At 34.4% G+C, this 14,200-nt stretch overlaps 1 protein-coding gene across 3 annotated transcripts in view; it reads right to left on the bottom strand.

The window, feature by feature from the left end:
- LRRC4C (leucine rich repeat containing 4C) overlaps positions 1-14,200 on the bottom strand; it is a 795,171-nt gene that overhangs the window by 449,034 nt on the left and 331,937 nt on the right. For all 3 annotated transcript variants that reach the window (XM_060687597.2, XM_034417401.3, XM_034417393.3), the window contains exon 2: positions 972-1,056. The gene's annotated coding sequence lies outside the window, so the exon portion shown is untranslated. The remainder of the gene's footprint in view (positions 1-971; positions 1,057-14,200) is intronic.

Here is a 14,200-nt window from a genome sequence, read left to right as displayed (position 1 = left end):
GTTGATGATAATTGTAATCCAAAATGGCAGGTAGGGTCCAAGTTATAAAAGGTTGTCCTAGATACTTTCCAACTCATATCTACAACAGGTCCTGCTATCTACCATTTCTATTGTAGAAATCTTTTTTTCTCCTTTTTCCCTTAAAAATTAAAGCATTATCTGTCTTTATTTAAAGAATTGAATGCTTTTGTTCCTACCACAATATCCTGCTTTAGAAATTCTTTTGTTTTATATCTTTCTATTGTGATGCAACTAAAATAGATAATACTTGCATTCTTTACAACTAAATATATAAACTGTTGTCCTCATTAAGTTTTCCTAAAGCTAAAATTTTGAGCTTCCCCGAAAGTCATTATCCTACTAAATCCTTGTCTTCTCATTCCCTTTATGCCAAGAACATAAACTGGAAGGAGGTACCTTATGCTAACATGTTTTTGGAGATAATTGATTGATAATGATAACCATATACAATCATTTTAAACACAAGTAAAATAATACCCAAGAAAATGTGTGTGCATGTTTTATTAGCCTGCAATTGTACCGATATATTTAATTCTTTAAGGAGTTTTTTTGATAGAAAACAAACATTCTTTCTTTGGATTTGTCAGAAATTAATTTCTTTTCTCCAAAGACAGATATTTTAATTATGAACTACTGGTAAAAGAAATTTCTTGTTAAACACTCTCACAAGGTATCATAGTGACTTAGCTTTTTCCCCAAATCATTTTGAAGCATACAAGTTTGAGGAGTGTCTTGTTCCTTTTAGAACTTCCTTCAGATAAATGCTGTATAGTGGGATTGCAGAGAAATGAATACTGATTTACATGTTCTGTTCTGATATTATTTTGGTATCTGAAGTCATCTGGGAAGTTTTTGCATCAGAAAACCTTCTGATAAAAACCATTCATAAACATCATCCATATATATGGAAATAACCACTATGAGGCAAATAAATTATATACTGTACTTACACAATGCTCAGTATACCCAGTCAAATGACATCTTCTTTGGTTTTCATATCTTTAAGTCAGCATGATCATTTGTAGGAGATAATTTCTGAAAAGAATGAAGCAATAAATGCTCTGAATGCAAATTTAGATAATCCTAGATTGGCTTTAAATTGCACAATAGAATCATTTTTACCTGAAAATAAAATCCATCAAGCAAGAATCCTGTTTATCCCTCATTAATTTTGGTGATGGTTGAATATTTATTAGAATGCAGTTTGGGATTTAAAGAAAATTACATGATAATCTTCACTGCTAAAATACGTGGTGCATAATTTACAAAGCTCCAGGTTTTTCCTCCCCCCCCCCAAGTGTTGCTGTGTTGAGTATCAGACTACAATTAAGTGCTTTCGATAAATAAAATCAATGAAATAGTCCAGTGTTATTAATGAGAAACCCATTTAAGGTATTCTTATTAGTTTTTAGCTCAATGCTACTATAGCTATAACTATATGTATGCTCGCTCTCTCTCTCTCTCTCTCTCTCTCTCTCTCTCTCTCACACACACACACACACACACACACACACACACACACATCTATCTATCTATCTATCTATCTATCTATCTATCTATCTATCTATCTATCTATAAATGCGATACATTCCTGGCATTTAATTACTTCAATTGTTACTCAAGGTATTGCTTGGAATGACCATTAAAGTTAATCAGTAGATAATCAAATATCTCTTTTTCTATTAATGAAAAAAACAACAACAAATACTTCAACTTACCAGTTCTGAGTTATGTTGTTTAAGAAGTGAAAGGAGATGATGTGATGCTTTTCTCTGCTTTTCATGGGAAAATGAATCTAGCATTCTATCTCTATCTCATAAAGTCTATTTTTAGCATGTAAAAAACCATTAGGCTGCTTCTAGACATGGTCATTTGAGAGCATACATTCTGAAAACTATTGAATTGTTATTTATGAATAAATAGGAATCTCTAAGTATGTCAACCGAATTCAACATATTATCTACAGAGGATGATATAAAAATTATTTCTTCTGATTCCCTCATGATCAAGTAAACAAAACAAACCTCTTTCCAGAATATGGATTTATTGACAACAAATTATCATAGTAGTCATTATTTCCTAACAATAGCACTATTGTTACTGGACTGTGATTGAATAGTTGTCCTCAGAAGAACCCTTTGAGTTCTATTACAGCTGAGTGCAAGATTCTAGTTGTATAGGATAGGAAGTTATGAAAGTAGTAGAATTGTCGGAGATTAGTTTCCTAGTGCCTTGGAAGAGGGTAGATTTCTCCCACCACCAATTTTAATAATGAATTTGTTCTCAACTGCTAATTTAAAACTTCAAGGAAAGAGAAAATGAAGTAGGCAAAATGAGTAAAAAAAAAAGATAGATAGATAGATAGATAGATAGATAGATAGATAGATAGATAGATAGATAGATGGATGGATGGATGGATGGATGGATGGATGGATGGATGGATGGATGGATGGATGGATGGATAGATAGATAGATAGATAGATAGATAGATAGATAGATAGATAGATAGATAGAAAGAATGTGGCCAGAGAAAAGTGAAACATGTGAAATGATTCCAATTTTAACAAATACTAAACAAATTCTTAAGGGAGAACATTGATTTTCACTTCTTTATATTTATGATTCATTTCCCTAATTTTAAAAAAAATGTATAATAAAATATTTTAAAAGTAGCCATATATTGGAGGAAATTGTTTAAAAATAGTGATAATCACAAATGCAGAAGCAAACTGATGTAAAAAAAAACATAAATATGATACAGAAAGAAGAGATAAAATGTCAACTTGAAACACTTTACAGAAAGTAGACAGAAAGCCTTAATTAAAGTCAATTAAAATCTTTAGTGGGATCTGCTTTGTATAAATTAAAAATATTCTCCCTTCCTAAAGTAAAGAATTTTTATACAGACGTTTTACTTTATATATCAGTTCACTTTCATATTAAAGTGAAGATTTTTTGTATCAGATTAGATTTTAAACAGTTATTTATGGTGTCTGAATATAAGTTTCCATGCTGACATCTAATGAGAACACAATAGATAAAACTTCTATTGTTAAATAAAGAACCATTTTTTTAAAAAAAATCAAAATAATATTAAAGATCACAAAATATTGGTTTTCTATCCATATCAATATTGAAGGGAATAATTCTAGCCCCTGCATGTTCACAAAGTATTTTTTTTTAATTTATCACCATGTAAAACAAAGCAAGAAATTCTAAATGATGTCTAAGCAATGATTATCCAGAACAATTTCAAATTTCATCTCTACCCCTCTTACAAGCAACTGAACAATCAATATTATGCTCTATTGTGCAAGTATAAAGCACATGCACTTCCTTTATTTTTTATATATCTATTGAGTAAAATAATATAAAAACCAAAGCCTATAATATGCCATTAGTATTCAAAATAAATTGTATCATTGCAGAAAAACAAAAGTAGATTTTTTTTAAAAAAAAATAGATTGTCAGAGGCCATTAGGAAGGGATAGCCATTGATACAACACACAGGGATGTTAAAAAAGATAAATTGTTGACTTATAACCTGAAGCTATGTGATGATTTTACCTGATGGTGACATATTGGAATTATACTTGATAAATATTTTCTTCTAATGAATGAGATCAAATATATGGGCCAACAATTAGTGGAAATTAAGTCAACTTTATTAAAATAGTTTTTCCAACCTTTATGTAAAGCTGAAGAATAAATACTTGAATAGTAGAATATTCTTTCTTGATGCTATCAACAATTGGAAGTGCTTCTAAATTTATCTTCATAATGCCAACACTCTTTCTTCAAATTCTTCCTCAAACTCTTCTGTTATGAAGCCTTCGCCATAATATTTCACTTAACTGCAACTAAGCTTAAATATACACAATGAAGTAATTGCTTGAATGTCACATAGTATCTATGGTGGAGAGGTTCCTTGGGGGCATAAATGAAGAATCCTAGCATATAATTCCAGAAGGGCTTCTCAAGACATAGAGATCATGCCAGCTACCTCCTAAAACCAACAGGCATATCTAGTATTGATGCTGCCATGCAAGAAAAGAAAATCTGAAGCTAGAGAAAGACAAGTACATGTGGGAATATGGAATGTATAAAGCATAAACATGGAAAGGTTATATACATTGATAGATTAAGTGAATTGGCTACAAATTCACATTTTAAAAATTAGCAAATTGAAATTGACAGGTTTACTACTTAGTAAAGACAAACTGTTTAATAAAAATTATTTTATAAAAAAAGAAGAAATTGACAGGTTTACTACTTAGGACACAAATAACAAAGAAGGAACAAAGTATATGAAGATTCTCAGTCATCTAAGTAATGGTTGTCTCAAAGATGCTTTTTTAAGAGGCAACTTGACTTTCTGGTTTTTCTTTGAAGATGTTTCACTTTCATTCAAAAAGCTTCTTCAGCTCTGAAGTTGCCTCTTGAAAAAGCACCTTTAGGACAATGTTGTTGTCGTTTTCATAGTGAGAAGACTATAGCAAATACAGTCTTGGGTACAATGATCAATGATCAAATAATATTAATTAGAATTCATTGATAGCTCTTTAATATGAACATTATCCAAATTTATGCTCCTACCACTGATGCAGAAAAGAAAGTTGATTAGCTTTATAGAGTAGTCAAGTTTAATCTGAAATTGACAAAAATGCAAGCAAGAGGTGTTGCTTGTGGTTAGAGATTGGAATGCTGAAGCTGGAAATGTCAAGGAGGAAAACACAGTTGGCCTGTAGGGCCTAGGAAGCATGAAGCAAGAAAAAAATCTTATCAATTTCTGCCAATCCAATTATTTCTTCATTGCTAATACAGAATTCCAATAACAAAAACCATTTCTACAGACAGGAAACACAGCCATCAGATCGATCTTGTTCTAGAAGTTGTGGATACTCCAACACTAGAAGTCTGTGGACATTCTCAGTCATCCAGGTCATGGTTGTGCCAAATATGCTTTTTCAAAGAATGCAAATGACCAGCTGTCTGTAAGGAGTATAAATCCTTCCATTCTCCACCATCCATCCAGAGCTGAAGAAACTTCTTGGATGAGAAGTGAAACATCTTCAAAGAAAAACCAAAAACTCCAGTTGCCTCTTGAAAAAACACCTTTGGTCCATCACTGAAAGTTTCTAAGAAAAGATTGGACAACCATTTGTCTGAAATGGCATAGGGTTTCCTGCCTGACTGGGGGTTGGACTAGAAGACCTCCAAAGTCTCTTCCAACTCTGTTATTCTATTATTCTGTTTTTATTGGTACAAGGAAGTAAAAGAACTGAATTACAGATAGTCCTCAACGTACAATCATTCATTTAACAAGTTTAAAGGTACGATAGCCTTAGTAAAAGTGAATTACAACTGTAGCACAACTCCTATAGTGCGGCATGATCTCAGTTTAGATGCTTGGCAACTGGCTTGCATTTATGACTAGTTATGTGGTATACTGCTTCTGAAGAAGTGAAAGTTGAACTCTGAAGAATTAGGATAGAAAAATGTTGAAACTTTTGAACTTTGATATTTTAGAAAATACTTGAGAATACTATGGATAGCCAGGGAAATGAACTCCTCAAAGCAGAATTCTAACCTGAGGCTAAGAATGATTTTGGATACAATATTCAAAGACTTGGGTCTCTGGAGACATCTATAATTCTGCAAAAATTGAAAACAGGAGAAAAAAGGATGACCAGCATCAAAATAGATGAACTCAAATGCACCAATGAGATTGCACTATTGGAAGATATGAAACTTGGGGATACATCATCCTGGAGAGTATCTATCTATGTGGTCACTAATAATCAACCCTGGCATGATGTCATATAGTCAATTAATGCAATTAACACAATTCTATTTCTTCAAGCTTTGAACCTTTACTGAAACAGATTGTACAGTTTTATTCTCCAGAGATAAAGTAGAAAGCAAAAGCTATGGGGATGTAAAACCAGAACTAGGTTTCTTTCCTCCCAAACATTATAATGATTGATCTCTTAGAAAAAAATACATTTTTTCATATAATTTCTTTTACTCTGGCTTTATCTATGTCACAGATATGTTACTTTTACCCACACTTAGCTTCTATTCTTTTAACTTTTTAAAACAAAGCTTTTTGTATAGGGCACATTCTAAATCATATGCCTATGCCTATACATACACAGACACACAGATATAGAAACACACACACGTTTGTGTGTGTATACATATACATATACATACATATACATACATATACACACACACACATACACACACACACACGTGTGTGTGTGTGTGTGTTTTCTGAGGTTTTTGCAGGTGTTTGTATGTAGGTCTTTGGTTATTCGGGTTCTCTCCCGCGTAAAATTGGAGGTTTCTTGGCAACGTTTCGACAAAGTCTCATTCGTCATCTTCAGGCTGGTGTTCTCGGCTTTGTGCTTCTAGGAGCAATGTGTGTGATCGCAGCTAATGTGTGCGATCACAATGTGTGTGATCGCAGCTTCTTCCTAAAAGGAAAAAACAGCTGCGATCACACACATTGCTCCTAGAAGCACGAAGCCGAGAACACCAGCCTGAAGATGACGAATGAGACTTTGTCGAAACATTGCCAAGAAACCTCCAATTTTACGCGGGTGAGAACCCGAATAACCAAAGACATATATATATATATATATATATATATATATATATATATATATATATATATTCCATAAGTGGAAGTTGGGTTTTTTGTATGTGTGTATCTATATAATATATATGTACACACATACTGTATGTATGTATTTGTGTACATATTATAAAGAATAATATGGATAATTCTTTGGCCTAGATCCTAAATAATAGCAAGAATAGATCAAAGGAAGTATTTCATAGAGCTCTTAAATCATATGGCAAGTTACCCAATTTATCAAGAAGATAAATGACAATTCTCCGAAGATAAGTGACTGAAGTATATCAGAAGAGTGAATTGAGATGCATCTTGGGATATATACTTTGTGGGTTCATTTGAACTGCCAATAAAAACATGTCACTGTTTTTGGCAAAGACAGACTTGTAAAAAGTTTGCCTTAACCCAACAGGCCACATTTCTTTAGCTGCTGTTGTCACAGAGAAGCTTAAGATGATCAATCGAGTAAAAGAACTGGAAATTAAATAATCAAAAAAGGAACTGGAAAGAAATGCTGAATGCTATACTTGTCTTTACTTTGAATAAAATATTTTAATAAAGGTATGAAAGGTTTACAGTGCTTTTATCTCATATGTGTTACAAGACAGAAGTCCCATTAATTAAGCATGAGTCATCAAGCATTTCCCTTGGGAAATCAAGACCCAATAACATCTAGGCTTGGTGCAAGAAGACCAAGCTTTACAGGTGATAATAAGTAAAAACATTCAGTTAAGACAGCCTAACTTTTGGAAGTTATGATGAGTTGGAAGAAAAAGAAGAAAGGAAGATGTAGGAATTCAAAAAATGTGTGACAACATTCTGTTTCAGAAAAACTGTTATAATGTCAAGGTTAACCAGGTCAGGAAACGGATACTACAGGAAAAATTAGAACTATTGATATAGTCACAAAAGCTTGGCAATGTTTCTCTTTCTCTCTCTATTATACTGAACTAAGAAAAGAGAGTCAAATCTTGAATTTCTTTCCTATCTCTTCCTACTTCCCTGGGCTAGGTTCCTCATCTTAACAGCTGCATAACATCTTCAAGGTGATCTCTACAATGCTTTATATAGAAAAGCTTCTATTTCTGGGAATTTTCATATGAGAAAGGAATCTTCTCATATGAAAAAATGAAATTCTCATAAACAACCCTTTTAACTTAACTAGGTTGTTTGTATGAGTTAAGTTTCATGAAAGTCTTGGATTTCATAAAATGTGTGTTCAAGTTTTAATACACACACTTTAAGCACATTTATGAGAAAAGGATTCCAGAATAGAGATGACTTCAGAATTTTGAACATGTTGGACATTCTTAACAGTGGCTTTTGTTCTTATTGACTGAGGTGTATCGTGCAAGGGGATCATATACAATTAAGTAGGATACTTGCATATTTATTATCTCTAATGATATGCATGCTCTCCATTTAAATCAGATAATTGAGAGAGTAAAGCAAATTACTGTTTTAAAATTAAGTCCCCCAAAATGTTTTGTGAGCACAAGTTCTCTTTCAACACTTCTGGGATGGCAGTAGGACTGGTCTCTGATGTGCAAAAAGAGAGATTGGGGGCAGGGATTCAATATCCTCTCTATTGTTTTGAAGGGTGCAACATATCAAAGATAAAAAATGTTGTAGGGGGAAGCAACAAAGCATGGTGTTTTACAACATCACTTCCATTGGAGTTACAATAAAACCCAAAGTCAGACCTTGGGAAGTACGCCATACATTGATTTGTTTTTGAAGTTTTGATTGTCAATGGGATGCTGTGTAATCTTTCTTAAACCCTGCAATAAAAAGTATAGATGGTTTGCAGAAGATCGAGCCATTTGCTCTGACATAGAAGTGATGGATTGCTTGCACAGATCATGCCTCCATTATTGGTGATACCCACTTTTTTAGTTTCGAATAAACATGTAAGGAATTCAACAGTATACCACTAGAAAGAAGAACAGAGTAAAAGAAAGAAGAACAAACGAATAGACTAAATGTTCTTGAATTTTTATTCCAGAAAATATTTAAACAGAAGTTCAGTAGTAGAGGTTGTTTGTTTAAATAATTTTTATGTCATATGTCATCCATGTAATACTAATGATTCAGGTATTAATTCCAGCAGTACAATTTTAGACTGCTGGAGACAAGAAATGGGGAAAGGGGAACTACATGCAGTCATGGATTGCTGATCCTTCTTAGTGGCTACAAAAGTCAATACTCAACAAATGCGTTATCAAAAAGTTCACTTTTGAAATTTACTCTGTTCTACAGAATAAATCAGGGACGCAGTGGCTAAGACACTGAGCTTGTCAATCGAAAGGTCAGCAGTTCAGCGGTTTGAATCCCTAGGACCGCGTAATGGGGTGACCTCCCATTACTTGTCCCAGCTTCTGCCAACCTAGTAGTCCGAAAGCATGTAAAAAATGCAAGTAGAAAAATAGGGACCACTTTTGGTGGGAAGGTAACAGTGTTCTGTGCACCTTTGGCATTTAGTCATGCCAACCACATGACCACGGAGACGTTTCCAGACAGCACTGGCTCTCAGCTTTGAAATGGAGATGAGCACCGCCTCCTAGAGTTGGGAACAATAGCACATATGTGCGAGGGGAACCTTTACCTTTACCTTTACAGAATATTATTTTAAGAATTATATAAAATATTCTAGCTTGTTGGATAAATGTACTCTTGATCTGACAGTACCACTATAGTTGTTATGGTTAGTCATACCATCAGCTAGATGTTTAGGCTGTATCTGGCAATTCTGTCCACCTATCAAGTCCTTCCCAAGGAACTGTGATGGGCAGATATTTTTATTTAATAATATTAAAGGTATTGGTTGCAGGTTGTAAACTACTCCCAGTAAAGCTGCTTTATACAATCAACTGATGATGATTTTGTCAATGTATTCAAATGGTGATCTAGATGTTTGAAACTTCATTTACGGTCCCAATTACTGTTCATACTATCTTTTCTTTCTTTTTCCATAATCATTCTACTTTTATTTGCTGTTCTTTAAACTTGGGATTTTCAAAATAATTATATATAACTCTTTTACAAATAGTTATTATATAATGAATATTTTAAGATGTATGTAATATAATAAATATTTTATAAATAGCATATATTTTAAAGGTTAGTATCATTAGGCACAACAACAATAAAAACCATGAGAGCTACATTTTTGGCAATAATATAATATATTAGAATAGAATAAAATAGAATGGAATGGAATGGAATGGAATGGAGTGGAGTGGAGTGGAGTGCAGTGCAGTGCAGTGCAGTGAAGTGTAATAGAGAGTAGACAGTAGAGTAGAGTCAAATAATATATTGATAACTAGCTATTGGAGACATATACTATTTGTATTTGCTATAAAAATAAATGAAAAAAAGAAGATGAGAAGCCTACTCTACTGAATATAGACCAATAAAGGAGAATATTTGTAACTCACGGTTGAAATGAAGGGTCCTTAGTATTCTCTGATCTTGGTTGTTTTCTTGCGGATGTTTTATTACCCAAAGTAGGTAACATCATCAGTGCCAGTCAACTAGCATTGATGATCTTATCTAGTTTGTAATGAAATATCTGCAAGAAAACAACCAAGCTCAAAGAGGACCCCTCACTGAATATATAACCTGAGGTCTCAATTGAGTTAACATTTTGTATTATTTATCTCAAAGCAAGAGGAGGCAGGATACATTCAGTGATTTCTGATGTCAGGAATATCTAACATGGAATGCATTTTTTAAAAAAAATAATGACACAAACTGTTCCTGAAGCTATATGAAACCAGAACTGGAAAAGAAATACTGCACCATTAAAAACAAACAAATAATAAATAGGCTAATAATCAGTTATCCATTGGCTCTAGAAAGACATTACAGGGAAAACAATAGAACCAGCCCAAGTTCCAAAAACGATCTTTATAAAGACAGAGCCAAAACAGAACAAAAGAACATCACTATTTGTCATCTACAGCTCATAACTCAAACTAGTCAAACATATTATTAATAAGGTACACTCATATAGGAGAACAACATTGTATTTTCTCAGGCTCAAGGTGGCAGGCCCACACTCACATATACACACGCTCCCAATTTGAAGCAGATTCTCAAAAGCAACAAGAAATAACAGGGTAACGATGCTAACATGAGGAACAAACCCTGCAACAAATCCAAATATTGCCGTTGCCTCCATATTTATACATATAATACCCCACAACTTCAGACATAAAATTGGAAACATCTTTACATGTGAAATAAGTTATCATCTGCCAGCAGACAAAACCATACACAAAGGAAGAGCAAAGTAATATCTGATATTACTGGGAGTGTTTAAATTCCCAGATCACTCCATCATAAGTAGTCCTTGATTTAAAACCATGGTTGAGACTGGAATTTCCATTGCTAAGCAAGGCAGTTAAGTGAGTTTGTGCCAGTGGTGGGTTGCCCCCGGTTTGCACCAGTTCTATAAAACCAGTAGTAAAACCGGCAGGAGGCTCTGTCCACTGACCCCGATGTCATCAAAACGCTTCTGCACATGCGCAGAAGAGCGTGCAAGCGAGCAAAGCAAGCGAGCGCGCGTGGCCCTGCTGTGTACCGGAGTAAAGGTAAGTAGAACCCACCCCTAGTTTGTGCTCAATTTTGTGATCTTTTTTTGTGTTATGATTGTGAATCACTGCAGTTGTTAAGTGAATCATGTGGTCATTAAGTAAATCCAGCTTCCCACATTGACTTTGTCAGCAGCTAGCTGGGAAGGTTGCAAATGGTGATCATATGACCGTGGGATGCTACAACCATTGTAAATCAATACCAATTGCCAAGCATCCAATTGGGTGGGGATGCTGCAGAGGTCGTAAGACACTAATTGTAAGTCACTTTTTCAGTGTTTTTGTAACTTCAATGGTTACTAAATGACTGGTTGTAAGTCAAGGACTAAATGTCCAGTTCTCAACATGTGGGGCAGTAGTGGGATTCCATTTTTTTTACTACTGGATCTGTGGGCATGGCTTGGTGGGCATGGCTTGGTGGCCGTGGCAGGGGAAGGATACTGTAAAATCTCCATTCCATCCCCACTCCAGGGGAAGATTACTGCAAAATCCCCATTTCCTCCTGAACAGCTGGGACTCGGGAGACAGAGAATAGATGGGGACGGGGCCAGTCAGAGATGGTATTTACCGGTTCTCTGAACTACTCAAAATTTCCACTACCAGTTCTCCAGAACTGGTCAGAACCTGTTAAATACCACCTCTGATATGGGGGGAAGGAGGAATATTACCATCACAACTAAGTGAGAGTTTGCTGACCTCACATACATTAAAAGTTTTTTGAGACTTTTTGTAGTCTCAACAAACACAATTGTTAATTAATAAACTCAATGTGTTCCTCAGACATAAATAATCTGCATTTACATAAATGCATGCCTTGTGCTTCCCTCCATTTCATCCTAATCTAAATCTTATTTCAGTTTACCCATTTCATTTGAAGTGAGCTATACCTCAAAAAAATAATATCCCTTAGACTGAAAATTGCTGCAAAACTCCTGATTTTTTAAAAAACAATATTCTCCCTCCCTTTTTCCCTCCCTTCCTTTCTTTCCTCCTTCTTTCCTCTTTCAGTGTAAAATATTAACAGATGCATTAAGGTTTTTTGCAACTTAGAAAGATTCCAATCAATCAGACAGATAAATGCATATACAGGGAACTAAACCACTGAAAAAAAATGAAAACATTAATAATAGTTAGATTATGAATGAATAAAATCCTAATCGATAATAAGAGTGTGATTAAGGATTAGTAGACATTCTTGATCTCACAGGCATTAATCATTCTAAATAATATAACTCATATATTACTTGAGCATCAATTGTGTAGCATACGAAGATATTGTTATAGCCAGCTGGGATCCACATCTCAGAACAAAATGTTTTATGTGCAGTTAGAACTCAAATATCTCATATAAAATGGCCTTTTGGTCAATTGAGAACTGTCTAACTAGTTCTGATTGAGGTAAATTGTGTGGGTGATGAAGATATATGATCTGAAATTTTGTTTTTAGCCATACTGTTATGTATGATTTTATTTAACTTTTCTATTTTGCTATGGCCTTATGGTTAATCAATAAAGTGCTACTGCTACCAGTATCTCAAAATGAGTTTTGGGTTTCAATGGAACAGCAGTTTGAAATTTGTAGCAGTAGATCTGAACATACTTAATGGTTTGAAGTGTTTAATCATCTCAAATGTTATCTTCCTTGCACTTAAATCCATAATACTTGGATGTGCAAACTAAAATGAAAGATGAACTGATGGTCAAGAAATGAAACCAGGAGACTGATTTTAATCTTAAATTTAGCATGTACAAGAGATTAAAAAAAAAAAGCTGAATAACACCTGAATACAACTGAGAAAGGACAAAGCTGGAAAAATTTGAAAAGCATATCTCAGTACTAAGCAAATATCTTCTCCAATTCAGATTAAAGTGTAAATCAAAGTGCACTTTAAGCAAGCAACTTTAGTTGTTGTTTTTTTCCAAGAGAATAGCTTATTTAATTAGACATGAAAGATGTAACAGGGTTACTAGCAGGGGTGGGTTCTACTTACCTTTACTAGCGGTTTGCATTGTGCCCATGCACGCTCTTCTGTGCATGCGCAGAAGCTTCTGCGCATGTGCAGATCGCCTATGATGACATCCAGGTCAGTGGGCAGAGCCTCCCACGAGTTTTACTACCGGTTCTTGCGAACCAGTCCGAACCAGAGACAACCCACCACTGGTTACTAGTAACAGAGCATTGTTCATGTGATCTCAGTTTAATTCTCTTCATTTTCCTCTCATAATCTGGCTATAAATTAGTCTTCTGGAATAATAATTAAATGAGTCAGGAATAGTCTTAATGTTATAAAAAGTAACATACCATATTCATCACATAAAGGAACAGAGATCACTTTTGTTGTTTTACGTAGTATTTACAGCATCAGTTCCTACCATTGCTAAATCATCAATAATTATCACTTTATTTGCAGGAAAACCTTTTCTCAGGTGTTCTCCCTGTCCTTTTAATCCAGAAAGGGAAGCATGCTGCAGATCCTGTTAGTCGAAGAATGTCATTTCATGGAATAAAGAAGAGGGCCTTTTCAATTGTTGCCTCTACCCGATGGAATATGGGTCACCTTGAGATTAGATTGGTATTAACCATGCCAATTTTTAGAAGTGACCATTAAGACCTGATTAGGTTTTCAGGCTTGGGGGCTAGAGGGTTACTGGAAGACACTGATGTATTATGTGGTTTAATCAGCCTTAGTCTCTTGGTTGATTAATGTGTTGCTACGTTTTACACAATGTTTTGTGTTGTTTTTACCCACTGTAAGTTGTCCAGAGTCACTACGTGAGATGGGTGGCTTCATAAATTGAATAAATAAGCTTACATTTGTGGGCCTATATCAAGATAGAAGAAATCCAATCTCCCACTACATATGATGTTCAATGAAATGAGGTTTAGGTCAGGGGTGAAATTTGGACTGGATCACCTGATTTGGTAGCGATGGTGGCGGAT

The sequence above is a fragment of the Pantherophis guttatus genome, chromosome 1 (assembly GCF_059756535.1).
Source record: "Pantherophis guttatus breed Tessera chromosome 1, ASM5975653v1, whole genome shotgun sequence".
NCBI classification, from domain to species: Eukaryota; Metazoa; Chordata; class Lepidosauria; order Squamata; family Colubridae; genus Pantherophis; species Pantherophis guttatus.
Note: the sequence above shows the minus strand (reverse complement) of the source record. Positions and strands in the feature narration are given on the sequence as shown.